Here is an 18,747-nt window from a genome sequence, read left to right as displayed (position 1 = left end):
TGTCTACAAATCTCTGATGGGAGGGTGTAAAGAGGACAGCCAAACTCTTCTAAGAAGTGAACATTAATGGTACATGAGATGATGGATACAATCTGGAATGAGGGGAAAACCCAGAGTAGGAGCTTAGAGATGTTCTAAGATTTTCATCCTTGGAGATACTCAAATGCAACCAGGCATGACCCTGAGGAACCTGCCCTAGCTGGACCCACTTTGGGTGAGGGGATGGACCAGGTGGACTACAGAGGTCCCTTCAGATCCATTTCAGCCTGTGATCCCATGGTTTACAGTACAGAACAGGTAATGACTGTGCAGGAAGAACAGCCCAACAGGTTTCTCTGGTACTTCTGAGTCATGAAAGTAACCAAAGAGACAGACCTCCCAAAGGGCAGACCTACTGTCGGTGACAAACAAGAGAGGTTCCAGACACAAAGATCTAGTATGTGCCTTCTTGGGGATCCCAGATTACACAATATCCTAATTACATGTTCAGAGGTGTTCATTCACCTGTTACGGTCCCTGCCCATCTCTGCTGGTATTCAAATATCTGATTCTTGAATGTGCAAACAAGGGGCTGATGTGGTTGTCAGCCAAAAAATAAAAAATCCTGGAAAAAACAGGACAATGCAGTGATCTTTACTCACAAATTCAGGAGCAGTGATACTGTTTCAGTTCCTGTGGCCTTGGAAAAGGTTGGCGAGGTCTGAGAAAGCACTCCTGTAATGCAGTATTGAGTGTGACATGCGCAGCAATGAGGTTTGATTGCATTGCAAACATATTCTTAGCAGCTTATGTCTCCTCTGCTGCTGAATTGGAAAAAAATCAATCCATGTAAGCTAGGAATACTACATCTGCCCTCAAGAATTTTCTCATTTTCAGCTTTCTTTAGAAATTCATATTAAACCAGAGGTTTATTAAAAGCAAAACAAAGCAAATAGTTGATTCATCAGTCTTGTATCACTCAGCTGAAGTTAGGGTTGTACCACATCATTAATTTTCCTGTTACCACCATCTTCTCTTTCAGGACAGGGCACAAGCAGGCACTGCATGTGACTGTGTTAAGGGCAGGCAGGGGCAAAGAACAGGTCTAACATTTACCTTTAATGGATGATTTTAATAGATTCAGAGGCTAGAGAGAGCATATGGCAACTAACACTTTTGTAACACTCAACAGGATACAGAATTGAAAGATAGTCAACTGTCCCTGAGGAAAGACTTGTATCCAAGTGGATTAATTTTCCCCCATTTGAAAAACTATGGTCTAATTAAGTAACAGATGCAGATGTTGTATTTCAGACTGTGCCTGGTATTTGCAATTAGCAAAGGAGAAATGATGTTAATTTCTAAGATGACATGAGTGTTGGGAAGGGGGGGCAGTTTATTTTTCCTTTTCCTGTAGTGTTGTGCATTTTTAGGATTGCCATTCTCGAGTGTCTGATCTTTCTCAGACAAGCCGAACGAGCCACCTTGAGGGGTGGCAACAGGGGGAAGATGCAGACCCTAGACGATGAGTTCAGATGGGGTCTGTCATGCAGTTCTGGCAGTTTTCTGTGCTTTGGTACAAGCTGTTGACAGGTTTAGCTGGGCGAAGCCTTTTGGAAAGCACAAAGGCCAGTGCTTGTGCTATACATAGGGGATGTGCCTTCTTCACAGACATCAAGGTGGGGCAGTGTAACCAGCCCTCCCTTCCTGAGCTGCCATGTTAGTCTGCCCTTGGCCAGCAGGACAGGCTTCATGCATGGCAAGAACCTAAATTTTCAACACAGATCTGCAGTGCCTGGCCCCAGAATTGGAGGGTGTGCGCCTGCAGGGACATGTGTACTGCTGCAGCCTGGCTCCTGAGCTGTGCTGGCAGGGCTGGGCTGGGCTGGCAAACCAAGCACCTGCCCCGAGTGGAGCAACCAAATCGAACAAATGCCATTTTCTGTTACCCTACTCGGTTCCACAGCAGGAGTCTCTGCCCAGTATCACCTGTACCCCAGACCAGCACAGGTAAGTAAGACAGAGGTACTTGTTCCCCTGGTGCCCAAAACCTCCGCTTACCTGCAGACAGAAGCTTCACTCCTGTACTCTCTTCCTCACCTTCAAAGAGTGCCTTATCTTCTGCTGTTTCAGCCTTACCTGAACACATTCCCTGTAATGGCATGATAACAAAAACCAACATGGGGATTAGGTGGTTAAATCCCACTAAGCCCCAGTTAATGGTATACATGGGAATCAGGCAACATATACTTTTACTTTCGTTTATCACTCCCGGTGTGTCTTATGTGGCAGTCCAAGTATTACATTTTGCTTTTATCTGCAAGAATATTTTTGCAACAGCCAACCTTGGGCATTGGACTGAAACTAGCAGCTGAAGAAATTACTTGCCATTAAAGAAAAAAGCTGTTTCTACACCACTAGTTAGTAGAGGAATTGATTCAGTCAGTTGGGGAAAAGTTTTCATACACTGGCATCAGAAGGTAAAGCTTCAGACTCGTCTGGTATTTTTCCACTCAGACTTCTGAACTCAGAGAATTCCATTTGCTGATCATTTTACCAGAAAATTATCACTTCTGAAGGAAAGTTATTTACTCTGACTGCTGTATTAGCAGCCGCAGCACAGACCAGCTGTGCACAAGAGCTATGGAAGAGTGCCATCTCCTGGGCCTTGGGCTGCTCTGGGAAATCTTGTTCCTGGGCTTTTGCACATCCTGGCACGCACACACGGAAGACAGCTGTGCAAAAGCCATTGTGTAATTAGTGTATAATGCTAATTCTAGAAGGAAGGCCTTTTGTTAATGTCATCGTTTAGTAGCCTGTTAGCAGGGCAGATAAGCTCTGAGACTGTCTAATTTAGAAAAAAAAAAAGGAGCCACTGTGTTAATATTGCATAAGCTTGAAGAATTGCAGCCATTATAATGCTCATACAGCTGCTGCATTAGGGAGATATGTTGAACTGCAGGTGTGGGGAGCAGTTTTCACATAGCTCAACAGCCCACAAGCATTATGAAATGCCTGCAGCACCAACACTGACTGAGCTGCAGGGAAGCCAGGTGCCTGCAGCTTTTTTTTTTTTTTTTTTTTTTTTTTTTTTTTAGCCTTTGGTTTTGGGGCTATTTAGAAGACTGCTCTTTTCATTTCTACTAGTTGGTGATCTCCTCCCATTTCACATGGCTCAAACGTCCTTTTTCATTGAGTGGAAAGACACAGAGACCACTTACACTCCTGTTAAGACTCCCCAGGTGACAGAGCCAAGTTGGGGAGGAGCAGTGTCGTGAGGAAATTTGTGGGTTTGTGATTTGCAAGGAACAACTGAGATCTTCCGCCCTGTGCCTTAGCCCATACTGCTGGACTAGTCGAAACAGCTGACATTTTAATACCAGCCTTAAGAAAAAGAAAAAAAACCAAACCAAAACAAAATCAAAAAGAAGTATTATTTAATGAATCCCAGTTCCAGGGACAGAGCTCCCCAATTTCCAGAGCAGTTAAGCTATACTTTTTCCTGCCTGTAGTTTGCCCACTTTAGCCTGATCAGAGAAAGCTGTTTCCCATCTCCATCATTCCTAAATTATACTGGTCTTCCTCTCACTGGAATTAGTCACATCATTACATCAAACTTTAATCACTTGCATAGAAAGTATCGGGTGTCCGATAAGCACAATTACATGTTTAATGCTTCAAAATCCATTCCCATCCTACCTAACCTGTCCATTCATTGAACCGTTGTGATTTTGTCTTGACTGTCATGGTTTGACCCTAGTGGGCAACTCAGCCGCACTCAGCTGCTCATTCATTCTCCCCCAGTGTGATGGTGGAGGAAATCTGAAGAAATTAAGAAGGGTGAAGCTGAGAAAACTCACTGGGCTGAGATAAAGGCAGTTTAATGGATAAAGCAAAAGCTGTGTGCACAGGCAAAGCTAAAACAAGGAATTCATTCACCACTTCCCATCAGCGGGCAGGTGTCTAGCCAAGTCCAGATAAGCCAGGCTCCATCACGCGTAACAGTTACTTGGGAAGACAAACACCATCACTCTGAACATCCCCCACTTCCCTCTTCTCCCTCCACCTTTACATGCTGAGCATGATGCCATACGGTACGGAATATCCCTTTGGTCAGTCAGGGTCAGCTGTCCCCGCTGTGCCCCCTCCCAGCTCCCTGTGCACCCCCAGCCTGCTCGCTGGTGGGGTGGGGTGAGGGGCAGAAAGGCCCTGGCTCTGTGTGAGTACTGCTCAGCAGGAACCAAAATGTCTCTGTGGTATCAACAAACCCAAAACATAACACCATATCAGGTATTACTAAGAAAATTAACTTGATCCCAGCCAAAACCAGTCCATTGGGCTAAACTCTAATTTCTCTTTATCTAAATCTGCAGTAGAGGAAGTGTTGCAGCAGATTGCAGTTTTGCCTGCTTCTCTTTGTCTTTGAACTTTCCAAGACTTCCCCCCCAAAAATGATAAAAGATATTAATTTATTTGCTCTTTTTTCTATTGCTGTTTGCTCCTTTTTTCAGTGCTTTTAAGATGCGTGAAATAATAGAAAATAATCTGATAGACCTGCATATGCAATGGGTTTGATAACAATCTGGGAAGACTATTCTGTGTTTCTAAAATTATTCCATCTCTTCATTAAGAAATTCAATCACAGTTCATTTGTCACTGCACTTAGCATTCAGGCCATGCACATAATAAAAAACTTGCTCAGGATTCTTTATGTTCTGCACTCTCACAGTCTGTGCTCTACCCTGCAGGTCCCAGGAATGCCACTAAAACATATCATGGAGTATTTCATTCTTAGAAGATATAAAACTAGCGTAGATGAAATAGTATTATAGCCTTTTTTTTTAATACACAGCAATGGCTAATAATAAAAAAATAAGCATACCTCTATTGATCAATATGTATTGGACATACATTTTGAGTACAGTCTGATTGAAATTTGCCAGGACAGAAGTAAAATGCCTTTGCATTTTCAATACTGAAAGCAACCTCAAGAAATCTGAGTAGGTACTACATCCTACCTCTGTCAAACCAGCTGGCAAGATCCTCGGTTTCAACAGGACAATATTTCAATTCATTCCTGGCCGATACCAAGAAGTCAATAGCATTTACTATCCAGTCCAATACCTTACAGTCAGTGCTTGGTTCCTAGACAAACTATTTGGGCTTCTTAATCTAAGACCCGTCAAACACTCTCCACTCCTGCAGTACTATGTTACGTGCACATGCTCCCACTTTTTTAGTCTTCCGAGAATGGTGCAAGTGACTTAACTGGGTGAAATAATACAGAAAGTAATCTAACTAATACTGATCAAATGTATCCCAGTTAGGTTCCTAAATACCTACAAGATTTGTCCTGTGGTGTTTTCTACTGTGCCATCTCTCTCTTGATTTATCTCTAAAATATATTGCTCTGTTTAGCTATTAGTCAGTTTTATTGGTGGCTCTGTAGAGGTTTGTAATGAAAATACTAAGATTGATGTGAATGCAGTATGAGTGAAAATCTTTGTGTTTAAGCAGTGGAAGAAGCAGCAGAGCAAAGATTTTTAAAAAGGTCTGTAATGGTAAGAAAAGACACCGTGCTTGGCATACCACTCCCAGGACACCATTTCTAGCAGTAAAATGGGAGCATGCATTGTCATGCCAAGCCCAGAAGATCTGCGTTATGAGAAGACCCCAGCCTGCTGTACTTTCCAGCAGACCTTGCATCCTAAACCAGGAGGGTGGCACCAACATGGCAACAGATCACATATGCCCTTTCCTGTTAGCCTAGCTGGAAGTCAGACATATTTTCCAAGGGAAGACAGAGAATGGGCAGCAAGCCTGCTTGCTTACAGCCCTTGAAGCCAGCACCATGCTGAGACTAGGGACTGCTCCCTGAGAGCTGATGGGACCTAAGGGTTATAACAGGTCTGTCCAAACTGTCATTTGTTGTCACTAGTCAAAAGGAACTCCACAGATGGACTCATGAGGACCTGACAGCCAGAGTCCTGCCCTCTGAGCATAGTCTGCTTGCACACATACGCCTTGGCACTCATGAGGACGGAGTATGTGGGTGTAGGAGCTGTGCGAGAGGAGTGCAGATGCATAAACACCACTTAATTAGGGATCCTGTAAATAAATATCATCTTCCCTTCTATACCATCTCACACTGAGGTTTTTCACACAATCCTCCCTACAGTTTATAACTTGTTTCATACTAGTGTTACTGGTTACCAAACACACTAGGTGGTGAAGAGTAAGCCCTTGACTGAAGGTACTAATCAGAGCATCTGAAGAACTGCTCTGCATTTCTTTGGGTTTTGAGTGCTGATGGCTTGGGAAGGAGTGCCTGTATGGACTCAGCTGGGGACAGGAGCCTTCCACAGCATCACTTAGGGATGCTGCACAGTGGGAGAGCAGTAGGTGTGTGTCTCCAGGGGCTGTCATGGTGGAGGATCCTGTGACAGAGCAGCAACGATCATAGGACAACTCAAGGGGTGATGTTAGAGCAAACACCAAGAAATGTGGAGGAAAAGGGAGGAGAGGGTTGCACATATGTGGTGGAGGACAACAAGAATAAGGAGGTAAGGAGGTGAAGGAGGTGAAGGAGGTGGGAAGTCCAAGGATACAAGCAAATATATCACATGAAGAGTAAAAATATAAAGACTGTGAGAGGAAAAAGAAAAATAACCTGGCATAATATAGGATAGAAAGTCTGAGAAGGACAAAGAGTAAGAAGACTATGTGAAAACTTAAGTAGCATATGACTAATAGAAGAACTGCAGTTTGTGGCTCTTTTATGAGGCCTATCGATTTCACAGGAAATTAGGTAAAGTTAAATAGAAAATAACATCTCAACCTGTGTAGGTCATCGGCTCCATGGAGGATGTTGGAGGTTTTATGCATTTATTGCTGTTGAATTATAAGGTTGAGTTGATAATTTTGAACAGAGAAAAGTAGGAGAAAAATAAAACCTCTGGCTGATTTATTCTTTAAAATAGGTGACAGTTCTGTGAGGGAGGGGGAGAACTTTGATCTCTGTGGGGTCAGGGTTTACAAATCTATGGTTTTCCCTCAGTAGGTGCAGTGATCCACAAGAATAATCCTCCACCTAAACAAGGTAAATAGCCAGGACAGGGAGGAGGTCCCTCAGCCCTCACTCAACTAGTTTCAAGCTACAGGTAGATAGACACTGATAAAGGAGGAGGACCACAAGACTTTCACTCAGACTAGCATCAGCCCCATTGTGCTGCAATGCATAGCACTGTGACAGGCAAAACAAAAGCAAGTCCAGGCATCAGACAGCACTTGCTCCCAGAGATGCTCCCAGGGAGCTCAGAAAGGGTCACCATGGCACATAGCATCACCATACTCCCACTCCAGGAGAGTCGTGCTGGAGGTTTTCATAGATTCGTAGAATCATAGAATGTTTTGGGTTCAAAGGGACCTTTAACATCATCACATTCCAGCCTCCCTACCATGGGCAGGGACACTTTTCATTAGATGAGGTTGCTCAAAGGCCCATCCAAGTTCTTGCCAGAAATTCTGTCCTGGTTTTGTCTAAAATCAAGTTCATTTTCTTCTTAGTAGCTGGTACAATGCTGTGTTTTGGATTTAGGATGAGAATAATGCTGACCACACACTGATGTTTTTAGTTGTTGCTAAGTGATGTTTATATTGTCAAGGACTTTTTAGCTTATCAAGTCCTGCCAGCGAGAAGGCTGGAGAGGCACAAGAGGCTGGGAGGGACGCAGCCAGTACAGATGACCCAAACTGGCCAAAGGGATAGTCCATACCGTAGGACATCATGCTCAGCATATAAATGTGGGGGCAGAAGGAATGGGGGAACATCTGGAATGATGGCATTTGTCTTCCCATCAACATTACATGTGATGGAGCCCTGCTCTCCTGGTGATGGCTGAACACCTGCCTGCTGATGGGAAGTGGTGAATGAATTCCTTGTTTTGCTTTTCTTGTGCACATGGCTTTTGCTTTACCCATTAAACCGTCTTTATCTCAGCCCAGTGAGTTTTCTCACTTTTACCCTTCTGATTTCCTTCCCCATCCCAACAGCGAGGAGTGAGTGAGTGGCTGTGTGGGGCTTAGTTGCCAGCCAGGGTTAAACCATGACAACTTTAAAGAATAAAGTTACATCACCTACAAAAAAATTCCATGAGACTGGGAGACAGCTGTGTCCTGCCTTCCTGCCAGCTCCCCTGCAGGGTTTCTGGTTTGGACTTCTGTATGGTCAATCCTGTGTCACCCAGGCTATGCCCTATTGGTCTGGCACCTGCGGAGATACCTGGCAGGAGGTAGGATACAAGTCCCCATGGAGCAGCAGATGGTCTGGGAGCAGTGAGGTTCACAGGGGTCATCAGCCTTCCAGCTTCCTTGCCATGTAGCCTGGGCACCTCGGCACTTCGCTGTTCTAGGATCAAGTCTGTTTCAAAAGTAAACTTGTTCTCAGACCTAAATTCTGTATCCTTCTAACAGAACATTTCTAAAACCAAAACCAAAACCAAAGTAAAACAAAACAACAACAACAACAACAAAAAAAACCCCAAACAACCTAAAAGAAACACAAAAAAACCCCAAAAAGTAAAAGTGTTTTCCCATTCAGAACAAGCTGTCAATGAAAGGTGTACCTTTTAACTAGCTCCAGCTAGAGATGTCAGCCAGGCTAACCATGTTCACATGCTTGCAGTGCCTGACTGAAAGACTTTGTTATTGCCATATTCCAAACCTGTTCAAGTAGGAGCAAAAGGTTAGTTCTTATTATTTTTTCATCAGGTAGGTACACTATAGGGCAGTCTTGTACTCTGTCCCCACAGAGTTGTTCATTGTTTCTGCGATTCATTCACACTCCATACAAACATAAATATGGTGAAGGTATCTGCTATTTTGTCTAAAGCAGAGATGCTTCCTTTGAACAGAAAACTCATTTTTTTCATAGTGGGCTTGAGGAACACTTGGGAAAGCTGATCCAAATTACCGGTGAGTGTAAAATTAAATTGGAATTTAAGCTGACTAAGTGTAATATGCCATTCTCATACTGGTGCGATGCCCTCATTCCCCACTATGAAAATGAAGCAATTACTGAAAAGAAACAAATCTTCAGAGGTTGAGGACTGCAGAGTTAAACTTCATTAAACACCAGTTGAGGCTCTTCCTCAGAACTAAGGGAGAACATCTCCCTCTGCCCGAAGAGGTGCCACACAGCATGCCTCAGCTAAGCTTACCATCCAGAAGCAATATTGCTGCACTCCTACAGCAGTTCACCTGTGCTAATGGAGGCTGTTTCTCAGTGAAGATAATCATCTGAGGCAGAGCTCCATCTTTATGTGATTACACATCTTCCAGCTCCCAATTAAGCCTGGATACCCTGATGTGCCACTGTATTGCCTATGGTACTGACAGACCTAAGGTAGAATTCATTTAGTTTAGTATAATACATTTTGAAAGTGACTTAACTAAGTATTGGGATGACTTCTACTCTGAAAGAAGAATATTTGCATAGGGATTTAGTGAAATGGAACTAAATTTGCACAAACTTTTGAAAGACAAACTTTCTTAGGTGATCTCTGCTTACAAACACACACACACACACACACACACACACCCCCAAACAAAACCAACTCTCCTTTTCTTTGGAGAGGGTAGAGATAGGAAAATACATTGAAGGGGAATTTAAATGTACAGCTTCTACCTGCCCATCTGCCTCTGACCGCCCACTACTTCCAAAACCAGAGAAAAGAACTGAGAAACTGTAAAAGATTTAAGAAAAAAAATAAAGCCTGGTGCAATGAAGGGGTAAAATGCTCAGGACTTTCAGGTTTTGCTGTTCACACTTCTGACAAAAGGTACCTTCTGCTACTCCACTTACACTCTCTCTCTATTGCTTTCTTTTACTTGGGACAAAGGACTCAGGAAGTGTTGAGGGGTGAGGAAGAGAGAAGGCAGGGATTTATAAGCATGGGCAGGAGAACAGCTTTGGACCCCTTCACAGTGCTGAAGGTATTCCTTCCAGTCCTCTTTCTCTATTAAGTAACTGTGTAGGAACTAAGCTTTAGAGATTTAAACCAAACTCAGATGTCTATGAGGTGGGGGAAGAGTAAGGGGAAGGCACTCAGGCTCAGTCTGCCACCTGGAAGGCTGGAGAGATTTTACAAACCCTCACTCACAACTTTCACAGCTAGTATGTACGGAAGAAACCATGAGTAAGAGATAGTGAAGTACCTTGCACTGAGGCAAGATTCTCAAACTTGCACAAAAGCAGCTTCATATCAATCTTTTTTTTTCCCAAAAATAATTTGCCCTTCAGTTTTGGCAAATAAATCTTGGCTTTTTCTTTACCATTATTAATACTTCCTGTGTTGTTGAGAGGAGGGTGAGAGAGGAGGCAAGAACAATCAGTGTGAAATTCATGAACATGGAATGCATTGTCTGCCTGTGGACAGTGAATAAAAATAAAGATGCATTCCTAGTAGGAGCTGGAGGCTGCTGCCAGTCCACAAAGGACTGGGGTGGGTGGTTGGTGCTGCTGAGTACTGACCTCTGGGAAAAAGTTCCCTCCAGCCACCGCAAATCAGCACTTGTCCTGCAAGGAACAGATAACAGAAGAAATGCAGTGCTCCAATAACCCCTGAAATGATACCAGTTATAATTCCTTTGCTCTTTTAATGTAGTTGGTGGAACAAATTGTTTGGAATTGTGATGACAAAAACCTTCAGACTAGATTGAGTTCTCCATAAAAGTTTACAATACAATTTACAACTAACTACAGCTACAAAATGCAAACAGCTCTTTCCTTTTACACGACTTTTTCCTCCTTTCATGGCCAGTGTGTCTGTCTTCAGGATATACTGGTGGATGCCTAGGAAGAGTTCATCTAGGTGCATGTATGCCTTCGGGTTAAATGATGGCTGTAGTCTAACAGGGACCTAGGCAGAGATCCAAGTAGTGCAACAATAACCAGTGATTTATGAGTGAGTGATGTAAAATGCAATAAAGATTCAGAATCAAGTGACGTAATTGGTGTGGACATTGAATGAGGTGCTTAAAAGGCTTAATATACTGAAAGGTGAAGCTAGGACATAGGAATGACTGAATCTTTTCCAGCAGGGTGTTTGAGAAAACCTATTACTGTTTGATATAGATCAACAAAAAGAAGGTGAAATGCTTTTGTTAAAGTATATGCCTCCCAAAAAACATTCTGTTTAAAACTAAAAGCGTGTGGTATGCAAACTTGGTGAAGCATTTTTCCAGAACGGCTTCTTGTCAGAAAACATGTTGATTTTGCAAATAAGTTAACCTTTTCATAAAAAACCTACAAAATGAAAGCAACCTTTCATTGAGAAGCTTGTTGAGATCCAGTTTATAGGAGAAAGGGACAGTCCCACTCAGTAGTTTCATGATCAGACAGAAGACCTATGTATTTATACACAGAAATACCATGTGCAAGAGCCCTTGCCTCTAGGTATTTTGGTGGACAAACCCGCTATTTCTTTTGCCTGAACTGAACTTTGTCAGAGAGGTAAAGAATCCCACAGGACCTGAAATGAAATTGAATCACAAGATGTAATTTTTATTTGTAACAGCTGCAGTTCCTTAACATAGGTTAAAAGATAATTCAATCTTTTGGTCCTTTCTTGGATTGCATTAATTGAAGAAGTAGAAACCTGTTGCACACAGATTCAAAGGCTTCCATCCCTTTTCTCAAAGCTCAAGATTTGCTCCTCTTGTTTTACTGCAGCAAGGCTAGTCCTTGGCTAGTTCCAGGCTACCACACATTCCTTTCTCTTTTCCTCCTAAAAAATGACTATTGTCTGTGTAACTGTATTGAATAGCACCATCAAAAACAATATGCAGGGCATGGCAATCCCTTCCTGCAGAAACATGCCTCATTCACCCATCACTAAATTCCATCTCCTGAATCAGCTAGCCACGGTCATAACATAAATGAGCTCCTTCACCCATGAAAAACTCTGCCTGTATGTATTGTATTGTGGTACAGACCATGATAATATCTCCCACTGTCAACCAACATTTTCATAACCCAATAAAACCATTCTGGGTTTGCTTTGACAGTGTGCTCTGTCCATAACAAGGTGCTGGCAGCCCTGGCAGCACCATTGACTGAACAACCCAAGTATTATGTCAGGAGTCTGAGAACACTCCTTGCGCTTCCTACACCAGAGGGGATGCTGTTAGTGATTCAGCATGGACACAGAAGCTGGAATAACCTGTCGTGTAACAAACGTGTCCTCTAGCAGCAAGGTCTCTCCTGTTCAAGCGTATAGATTGGTTACCGATTTCTGATTCTGGTTCTAGAAAAATGCCTGAGCCCTCAACTGCAGGTCAGCAAACTGCACCCAACAAAGGGTGCTCAACAAAAATTACTTTCGGAGGTGGTAGTGTCATGGGGACACCAAGACACTTAAAATGAATAGTCCTTACTTTACCCTACTACAGCCTCCCCCGACTCTGCTTCCCTTGAAAATCATCTCATATATACATATGTGTGTGTATGTACATATATATGTGAGATGTCTTTCCATGGTTTTCACCTATATCTATAGACAGGTTTTGCTATCTGGTATGTGCCCTCTGGGCCAGAGTCCACAGCCCACTGAGCAGTGTGCTTCAGAGACACAGGAGACTTAGGCTGCAGCCTTTATTGTGAATCCCCTAATTTACAACTGTTGATTCACTCTCCTGGAGCTCCAGGGAAACAAATGTAGCCTTTCTCCTTTGGTAGACAAAGATATATTTAATATGACATAATGCAGAAAATGGCATATGAGAACCATTAGTCAAAAATAAGAGTATGAGTAGTTTATAGTTTTCCTTTACCTTCTAGAGGGAGCATACATCAACTATACTATACAACTACCTATACTTAAACTAAGTGGTGATTGCAGGACGAATATATTATAAAGGCATAAGACAATGATAAGCCAGCATTGTTTATTGGCAATAGATTAAAAGAAATGTTATGAATGCCAAATAGTCAATAGGAATGTTTTTTACCTCTTTAGAATAAGATGAAATGGCTTGATCATATCCAATTACCTTAAAAAAATGTTGCTCACTGTTGATGGAAATAATGAAAGGCGAACAGAACCCGTTTTCATTCCTCTGTCCTTGAACCTGCTTTCATGCAGAGGTTCTCATCTGCAGGTATCATCACCCATATTAATTGCTGAACTTAAGTAAGAGGCATAAGATTTCTGCTTAAACATATATTGTCTTCTTTTTAATCTCTTCAAAATGTTGGGTACCCTCGACTTCATATATCTACTTTTCTCCTTTTAGAATTGTTTTAATTTCCATTCTTTAGGCACATCACTATTTTTGAATATTTTCTGCATATTGTTGTAGCACCTGAATTTGCCAAATCAAAGCAGCAAAATTATTTTTTTCCTGACCTAAAAGCTTAGTCTCTGTGGGGTGAGCTAATTCCTCACTCCTATTTGGGGGTCAGCATAGAACAATTATGTTCCAAAAACCTTGAAGTGTTGTAGATGACAAAATAATTTCCATTTTAGCATCAGTTGTAATTACTGATCATTTAATCTCTGATTTTTACCGACACACATAAAAGCCTTTGAAGTCCAAGCAAGATACCAACAATCTGGAAAACAAATTTGTAGTTCTGCCATGTCTATTCTTCCAGGTGGGGCTGACAGAGTTAATCTAGTTATGAACATATTTACTGATGCCTTTTTATACCTTATAATGAACCTTAACCACTATTTAGAACCCTCTCTCTGTGTTATTACTCTAGGTTTGTTTCATATGTTAAATGGGAATACAACCAAGTAGTTTAAAAAATTCCTTTCTAAGATTACACTTTCTACTTTAACACACAAGCTCTAAAACTGCTCAGAGCGAATTAAAACAAATACAAACAGAGAAGTGAAGAAAAATTAGAACAGAAAGATATAAACTAATTTTTAAAACTCCATTAGGAAAGCAGTTCAGGAAAAGCCAGAGGGGCCTCACGTTAGCTGACAGTGATAAGAGGAATGGAGTATATTGAGGACAAGACATTATATAGTAGAAGTCAGAGAGTCAGCTTGAGGGGTAGGAAACTCATTTCTTCTCCAACAAGTGTGCGGCGATTATAAAATATAAGCATGCTTATTTTTCCAATAAGTTCTTATTAGCAGTATAATGCTTCACATGAATCCCAGGTCACTAAATTATCACATCTCTTCCTTCATTGTTCAATAGCTCAAATCTTTCCCATTTTCTTCTTGTGTGGTTTTAAGTCAATATTCATGACAGCTGCAAAATGACCTTTAGCTAAGATGAGAAGACGTTGTCACTGGTGCGTGAATGCACATGTACCCATGTACACAGGTACACACTTATCACTTTGGCACGTATTTATAGCAGCCCTGGATTTTAATTAAGAGTGAAGAACTCTTGAGAGAGTGGGTCACAATCTGCTTGTCACAGCAATTTATTGACCTGATTGTCAGCATACCAGGTATTAGCCATAAGTACCAAGAAGGCAGAACTTGATCCCTTCTATTGTCTGTGCTGAATTGTCAATGGGATACAATATAAACATCATTTTCAGCTGCCTCCTAGGGTGAAATTACATGACACAAAAACCACCAAGATCTGGGTCACTGCAGTGGATTGACCCTGGCCAGACACCAGATGTCTACCAAAGCCACTGTCACTCCCCTCCTCAGCCGGACAGGAGAGAGAAAATATGACAAAAGGCTCATGGGTCGAGGTGAGGGCAGGGAGATCACTCAGCAATCACCCTCACGGGCAAAATAGACTCTACTTGGGGAAAAAATAATATAATTTATTACCAGTCAATCAAAGCAGGGTAATGAGAAATAAAACCAAATCTTGAAAACACCTTCCCCTCACCCCTCGCTTCATCCTGGGCTCAACTTTACTCCCAAATTCTCTACCTCCCCCAAACAACGCAGGGGGACAGGCAATGGGGGTTGGGGTCAGTTCATCACACACTGTCTCTGCCGCTTCTTCCTCCTCAGAGGGAGGACTTCTCCCACTCTTCCCCTGCTCCAGCATGGAGTCCCTCCCATGGGAGAGAGTCCTCCATGAACTTCTGCAATGTGAGTCCTTCCCACAGGCTGCAGTTCTTCACGAACTGCTCCAGCGTGGGTCCCTTCCATGGGGTGCAGCCCCTCGGGAGCAGGCTGCTCCAGTGTGGGTCCCCCATGGGGTCACAAGTCCTCCCAGCAAACCTGCTCCAGCCTGGGCTCCTCTCTCCATGGGGCCGAAGGTCCTGCCAGGAGCCTGCTGCAGTGCGGGCTGCCCCTGGGGTCACAGTCACCTCCTTTCCCACCTGCTCTAGCGTAAGGTCCTCCATGGGATGCAGATGGATATCTTCTCCACTGTATGCCTCCATGGGCTGCAGGTGAATATCTGCTCTACTGTGGACCTCCGTGGGCTGCAGGGGGACAGCCTGACTCACCACAGCCTTTGCCACAGGCTGCAGAGCCTGGAGCACCTCCTGCCTCCTTCTGCACTGACCTGGGTGTCTGCAGGGCTGTTACCCTCACATAGATTCACTTCTCTCTTTGGTTGCAATTGCTGTTCATGGGTTTGGTTTTTTTTTTCCTTTCTTAAATGGTTATCATAGAAGGGCTTCCACCATTGCTGATGGGCTTGGCCACGGCCAGCAGCAGTTCCATCTTGGAGCCTGTTGGTATTGGATCTACTAGGCATAGGGGAAGCTTCTGGCAGCTTCTCACAGATGCCATCCCTGTAGCCCCCCACTACCAAAACCTTTCCATGCAAATCCAATACAGTCACAAAGACCCACCACTGACTCAGTAACCCTTGAAAATTATCAGCACAGAATGGACTGCTGATCAACCTGTGCCACCCGGTAGTGTCATTGCCTGAACACATTTATTCTCCAAAAAGGATAAAGGTTAAAGGAGTATCTGATGAAACTGGTTCTCATCAGAAGCATGTACCTTCCTCCAGATCATTGAATGTGATAAATGAGAGCATGCCAAATAACAGAAAGAGCAAGTTTGAATATATCCTTCAGTTTTATTTCTGTAATGGAGTAACCAATGTGCAATTTTAAACAAGTACTTTCCCACTTACTTTGCTGGAATAATAGGACTAGTAATAGAAGTCTTATTGAGATTAAGAATAAGGCTTTCAAAATGATTTAGAAGACATTAAGTTCAGTGCTCCTGGGAAAGGGAGCATCTCTTTCTACAAAACAGCAGTTTTCACAATGTCCCTTTCCTCACCGAGCTGCAGTGATAAGTTCAGGGACTAGGGTCATCAACTGTCAGATCAGGGGAGACAGATCTCTCTCTGCTCTTCACTGGTGGTGGATTTTGAGGAGACAGGTTACAATTCTGGTTGCATGTATGTCCTGACACAGGCATTGCAACACAATCTATGAGGAAGACTAAGAGGTTTCAAGAAAAACTTACCTGAACCTTCCACTGTGACTTGTGGAAACCAAAGTTTCTTAGGAAAGTATCGCCTTTTGCCAGCTTCTAGTTTCATAGGAAAATAATGAAAAGGAACACTGAAGCTATCAAAATAAGAGTCTCACATTTGGTTTTAAATGTTTTTTTCCTTTCCAAGTTGTTACAGATTAATTATAGCAAAAAATGTAACTTTAAACTTAAACCAATTTGAAACTACCACAAAACCTTTTTTTATCTAATGGAAATACATTTTTGCTGATGAATTATTTTTTAAGTTATCGTTCCAGTTTCAGATGGAAGAGAGCCTTCTCTGGCAGTATCAAGGACTGAGAGCAACAGTATTCTTCCACATTCAGTTTTCCAGGGGAAGGATGGAAAGTTTGTTTATTTGAGTGTAGATTTGAATGTAAGGCTTCCATGGATCTCCCCTTTAGATCTAGTGATCTGCCATGTAGAACAACTTCAGTTGCCATTCCAGGACACTCATCAATGTCCTGGACTTCACCAATGATGGAAAAAGTAAATGTGCTCTACTGAAACATTGATGTTGCTCACAGATGTACAGGAAGTAAAACTAGAGTCATTTACAGCCTTTCCTTCCAGCTGTGAATTCAGCTGTTGCAAAGAGAGCTCTCGATAATTCTTGACATATTTTAATTTTCATGCAACTTACAAAGCCTTTCTAAAAAGTCCCTTTAACAAAAATAGCATCTTAATGTAATTAATGGCAGTTTGATGCAGTCATCTAAAAGTGATGGCGTTAAAACATCTGCAAGCCATTATCACATCTGAAGGAATATCACACTATAAATTAGAATAAGATTCATATTATAGTAAAATCATTTAAATAACAGGTTCAATGACTGGTATTTTCTTCCACCTCAATCCAGAACCCTATAAAAACTGTATGTTCTTTAGTATGTAATGAATTTTTACTGCATTAAAACACTTTCTAATCAACTTGGGCTGCGTGATTTATCTGCTTGATATGATTCCCAGTGCTTTAATACAGAGCAGTCCTTTAAAATAACCTGAAACAATGCAACCTTCCTTCTTATTTTTTATTTAGGAAATTGATTCCTATTTTTTCCCCTCCTCATTCCTCACTTACCTGCATTCACAATGTAGAAAAATTTACTTACTTAAGGCCTGAAAAAGTAGTTGGAAAGGCATTTCATTGCCTTTACTTGAGACTATTCTAAAGTAATAGTAGTCATACTTGCACAGAAGTATTTGCATTAATGTTCAGTCTAGGGTACCTTGATTAAAACAATTTTGAAAGGACAACTTGCCTTACCTACTGATAATAACTCAATCTGGAAGTGCCTTGGTTGAATAATTTCTGAAATTTTGTAGCTCTTTGGATTAAAATGAAGTCCTTGGGATATACTGGACAAGGAAGGCCAATAGCTATAAGCATTAGAAATAAACATTTGAAAACTGTCATCATGATTTTGGTTTGGTTTTTTTTTTTCAGGTTAAATGAATATCTCCAACATGAAAGAGTAGAAGATTGATTTGAACAAATGTTGAGCTTCACCTTCCCTTTTTCCCTTTTGCACAAGTTGTTCAACATGATGGAATACAATACAGCTGCTCCAGAGCGAAGGCATTCTGTTCCGTGTAAAGGTCCCCTCAGAGGGGAGCGTGCTTTCTTGTGGCTGCAGCCATTTCTTCTGTAGTATTGATGTTCTCCAGGTGACTCATGTGTGAAGCTCCATATGTCTATGTTAGATATGTCCCTTCCATATGTCTATTGCAGAGAATGAGTGTACTGGAAGCACTTGGCAGTAAGAGATATATATTTAGAACAGCAGGGGACTTCCCCTGGGACGTGGTCCCAGCAAAACTCTGGAAGTGCAGTAGAGACCAGGAGAGTCTGCAGATGGGATTAGCTTTCAGGGAAAGGAAGACAAGGCATGGTGCTTAGCTTTTCTTACATCTACATGCCATACTGAGCGTGATTAATGGGAAACCGCTGACCTTCTACGTATATCCTCTTCTGCTCTTCATTTTCCCTAGAGAATAGACAGCTAATTACTACTAATGACTGGGGAATAGAGCTATGAAATGCTTTTAGTACTTACATCTTGCCTAAGTCCAAAGTTGTGATCCTTTAAACCTGTCTCATCTGGTGCTGAAAGCCTGGAAGCATATATGCATATTTAGTGCAGCATCCATATGAACACAAGCTAGATTTAGGTATTCCAAGTAGAAATAACATTTTCAAGCCTTGAAAGCCCAGATCCTGTACTCTTGGCCCATGCTTACATCCTCCTGGCACGCACAAGCTAGATACCCCTCTACCTGTGCCGGTGAAGGGGCCCAGTCTGCCAGATAT

The sequence above is a fragment of the Falco naumanni genome, chromosome 2 (genome assembly GCF_017639655.2).
Source record: "Falco naumanni isolate bFalNau1 chromosome 2, bFalNau1.pat, whole genome shotgun sequence".
In the NCBI taxonomy this organism is placed as follows: Eukaryota; Metazoa; Chordata; class Aves; order Falconiformes; family Falconidae; genus Falco; species Falco naumanni.
Note: the sequence above shows the minus strand (reverse complement) of the source record.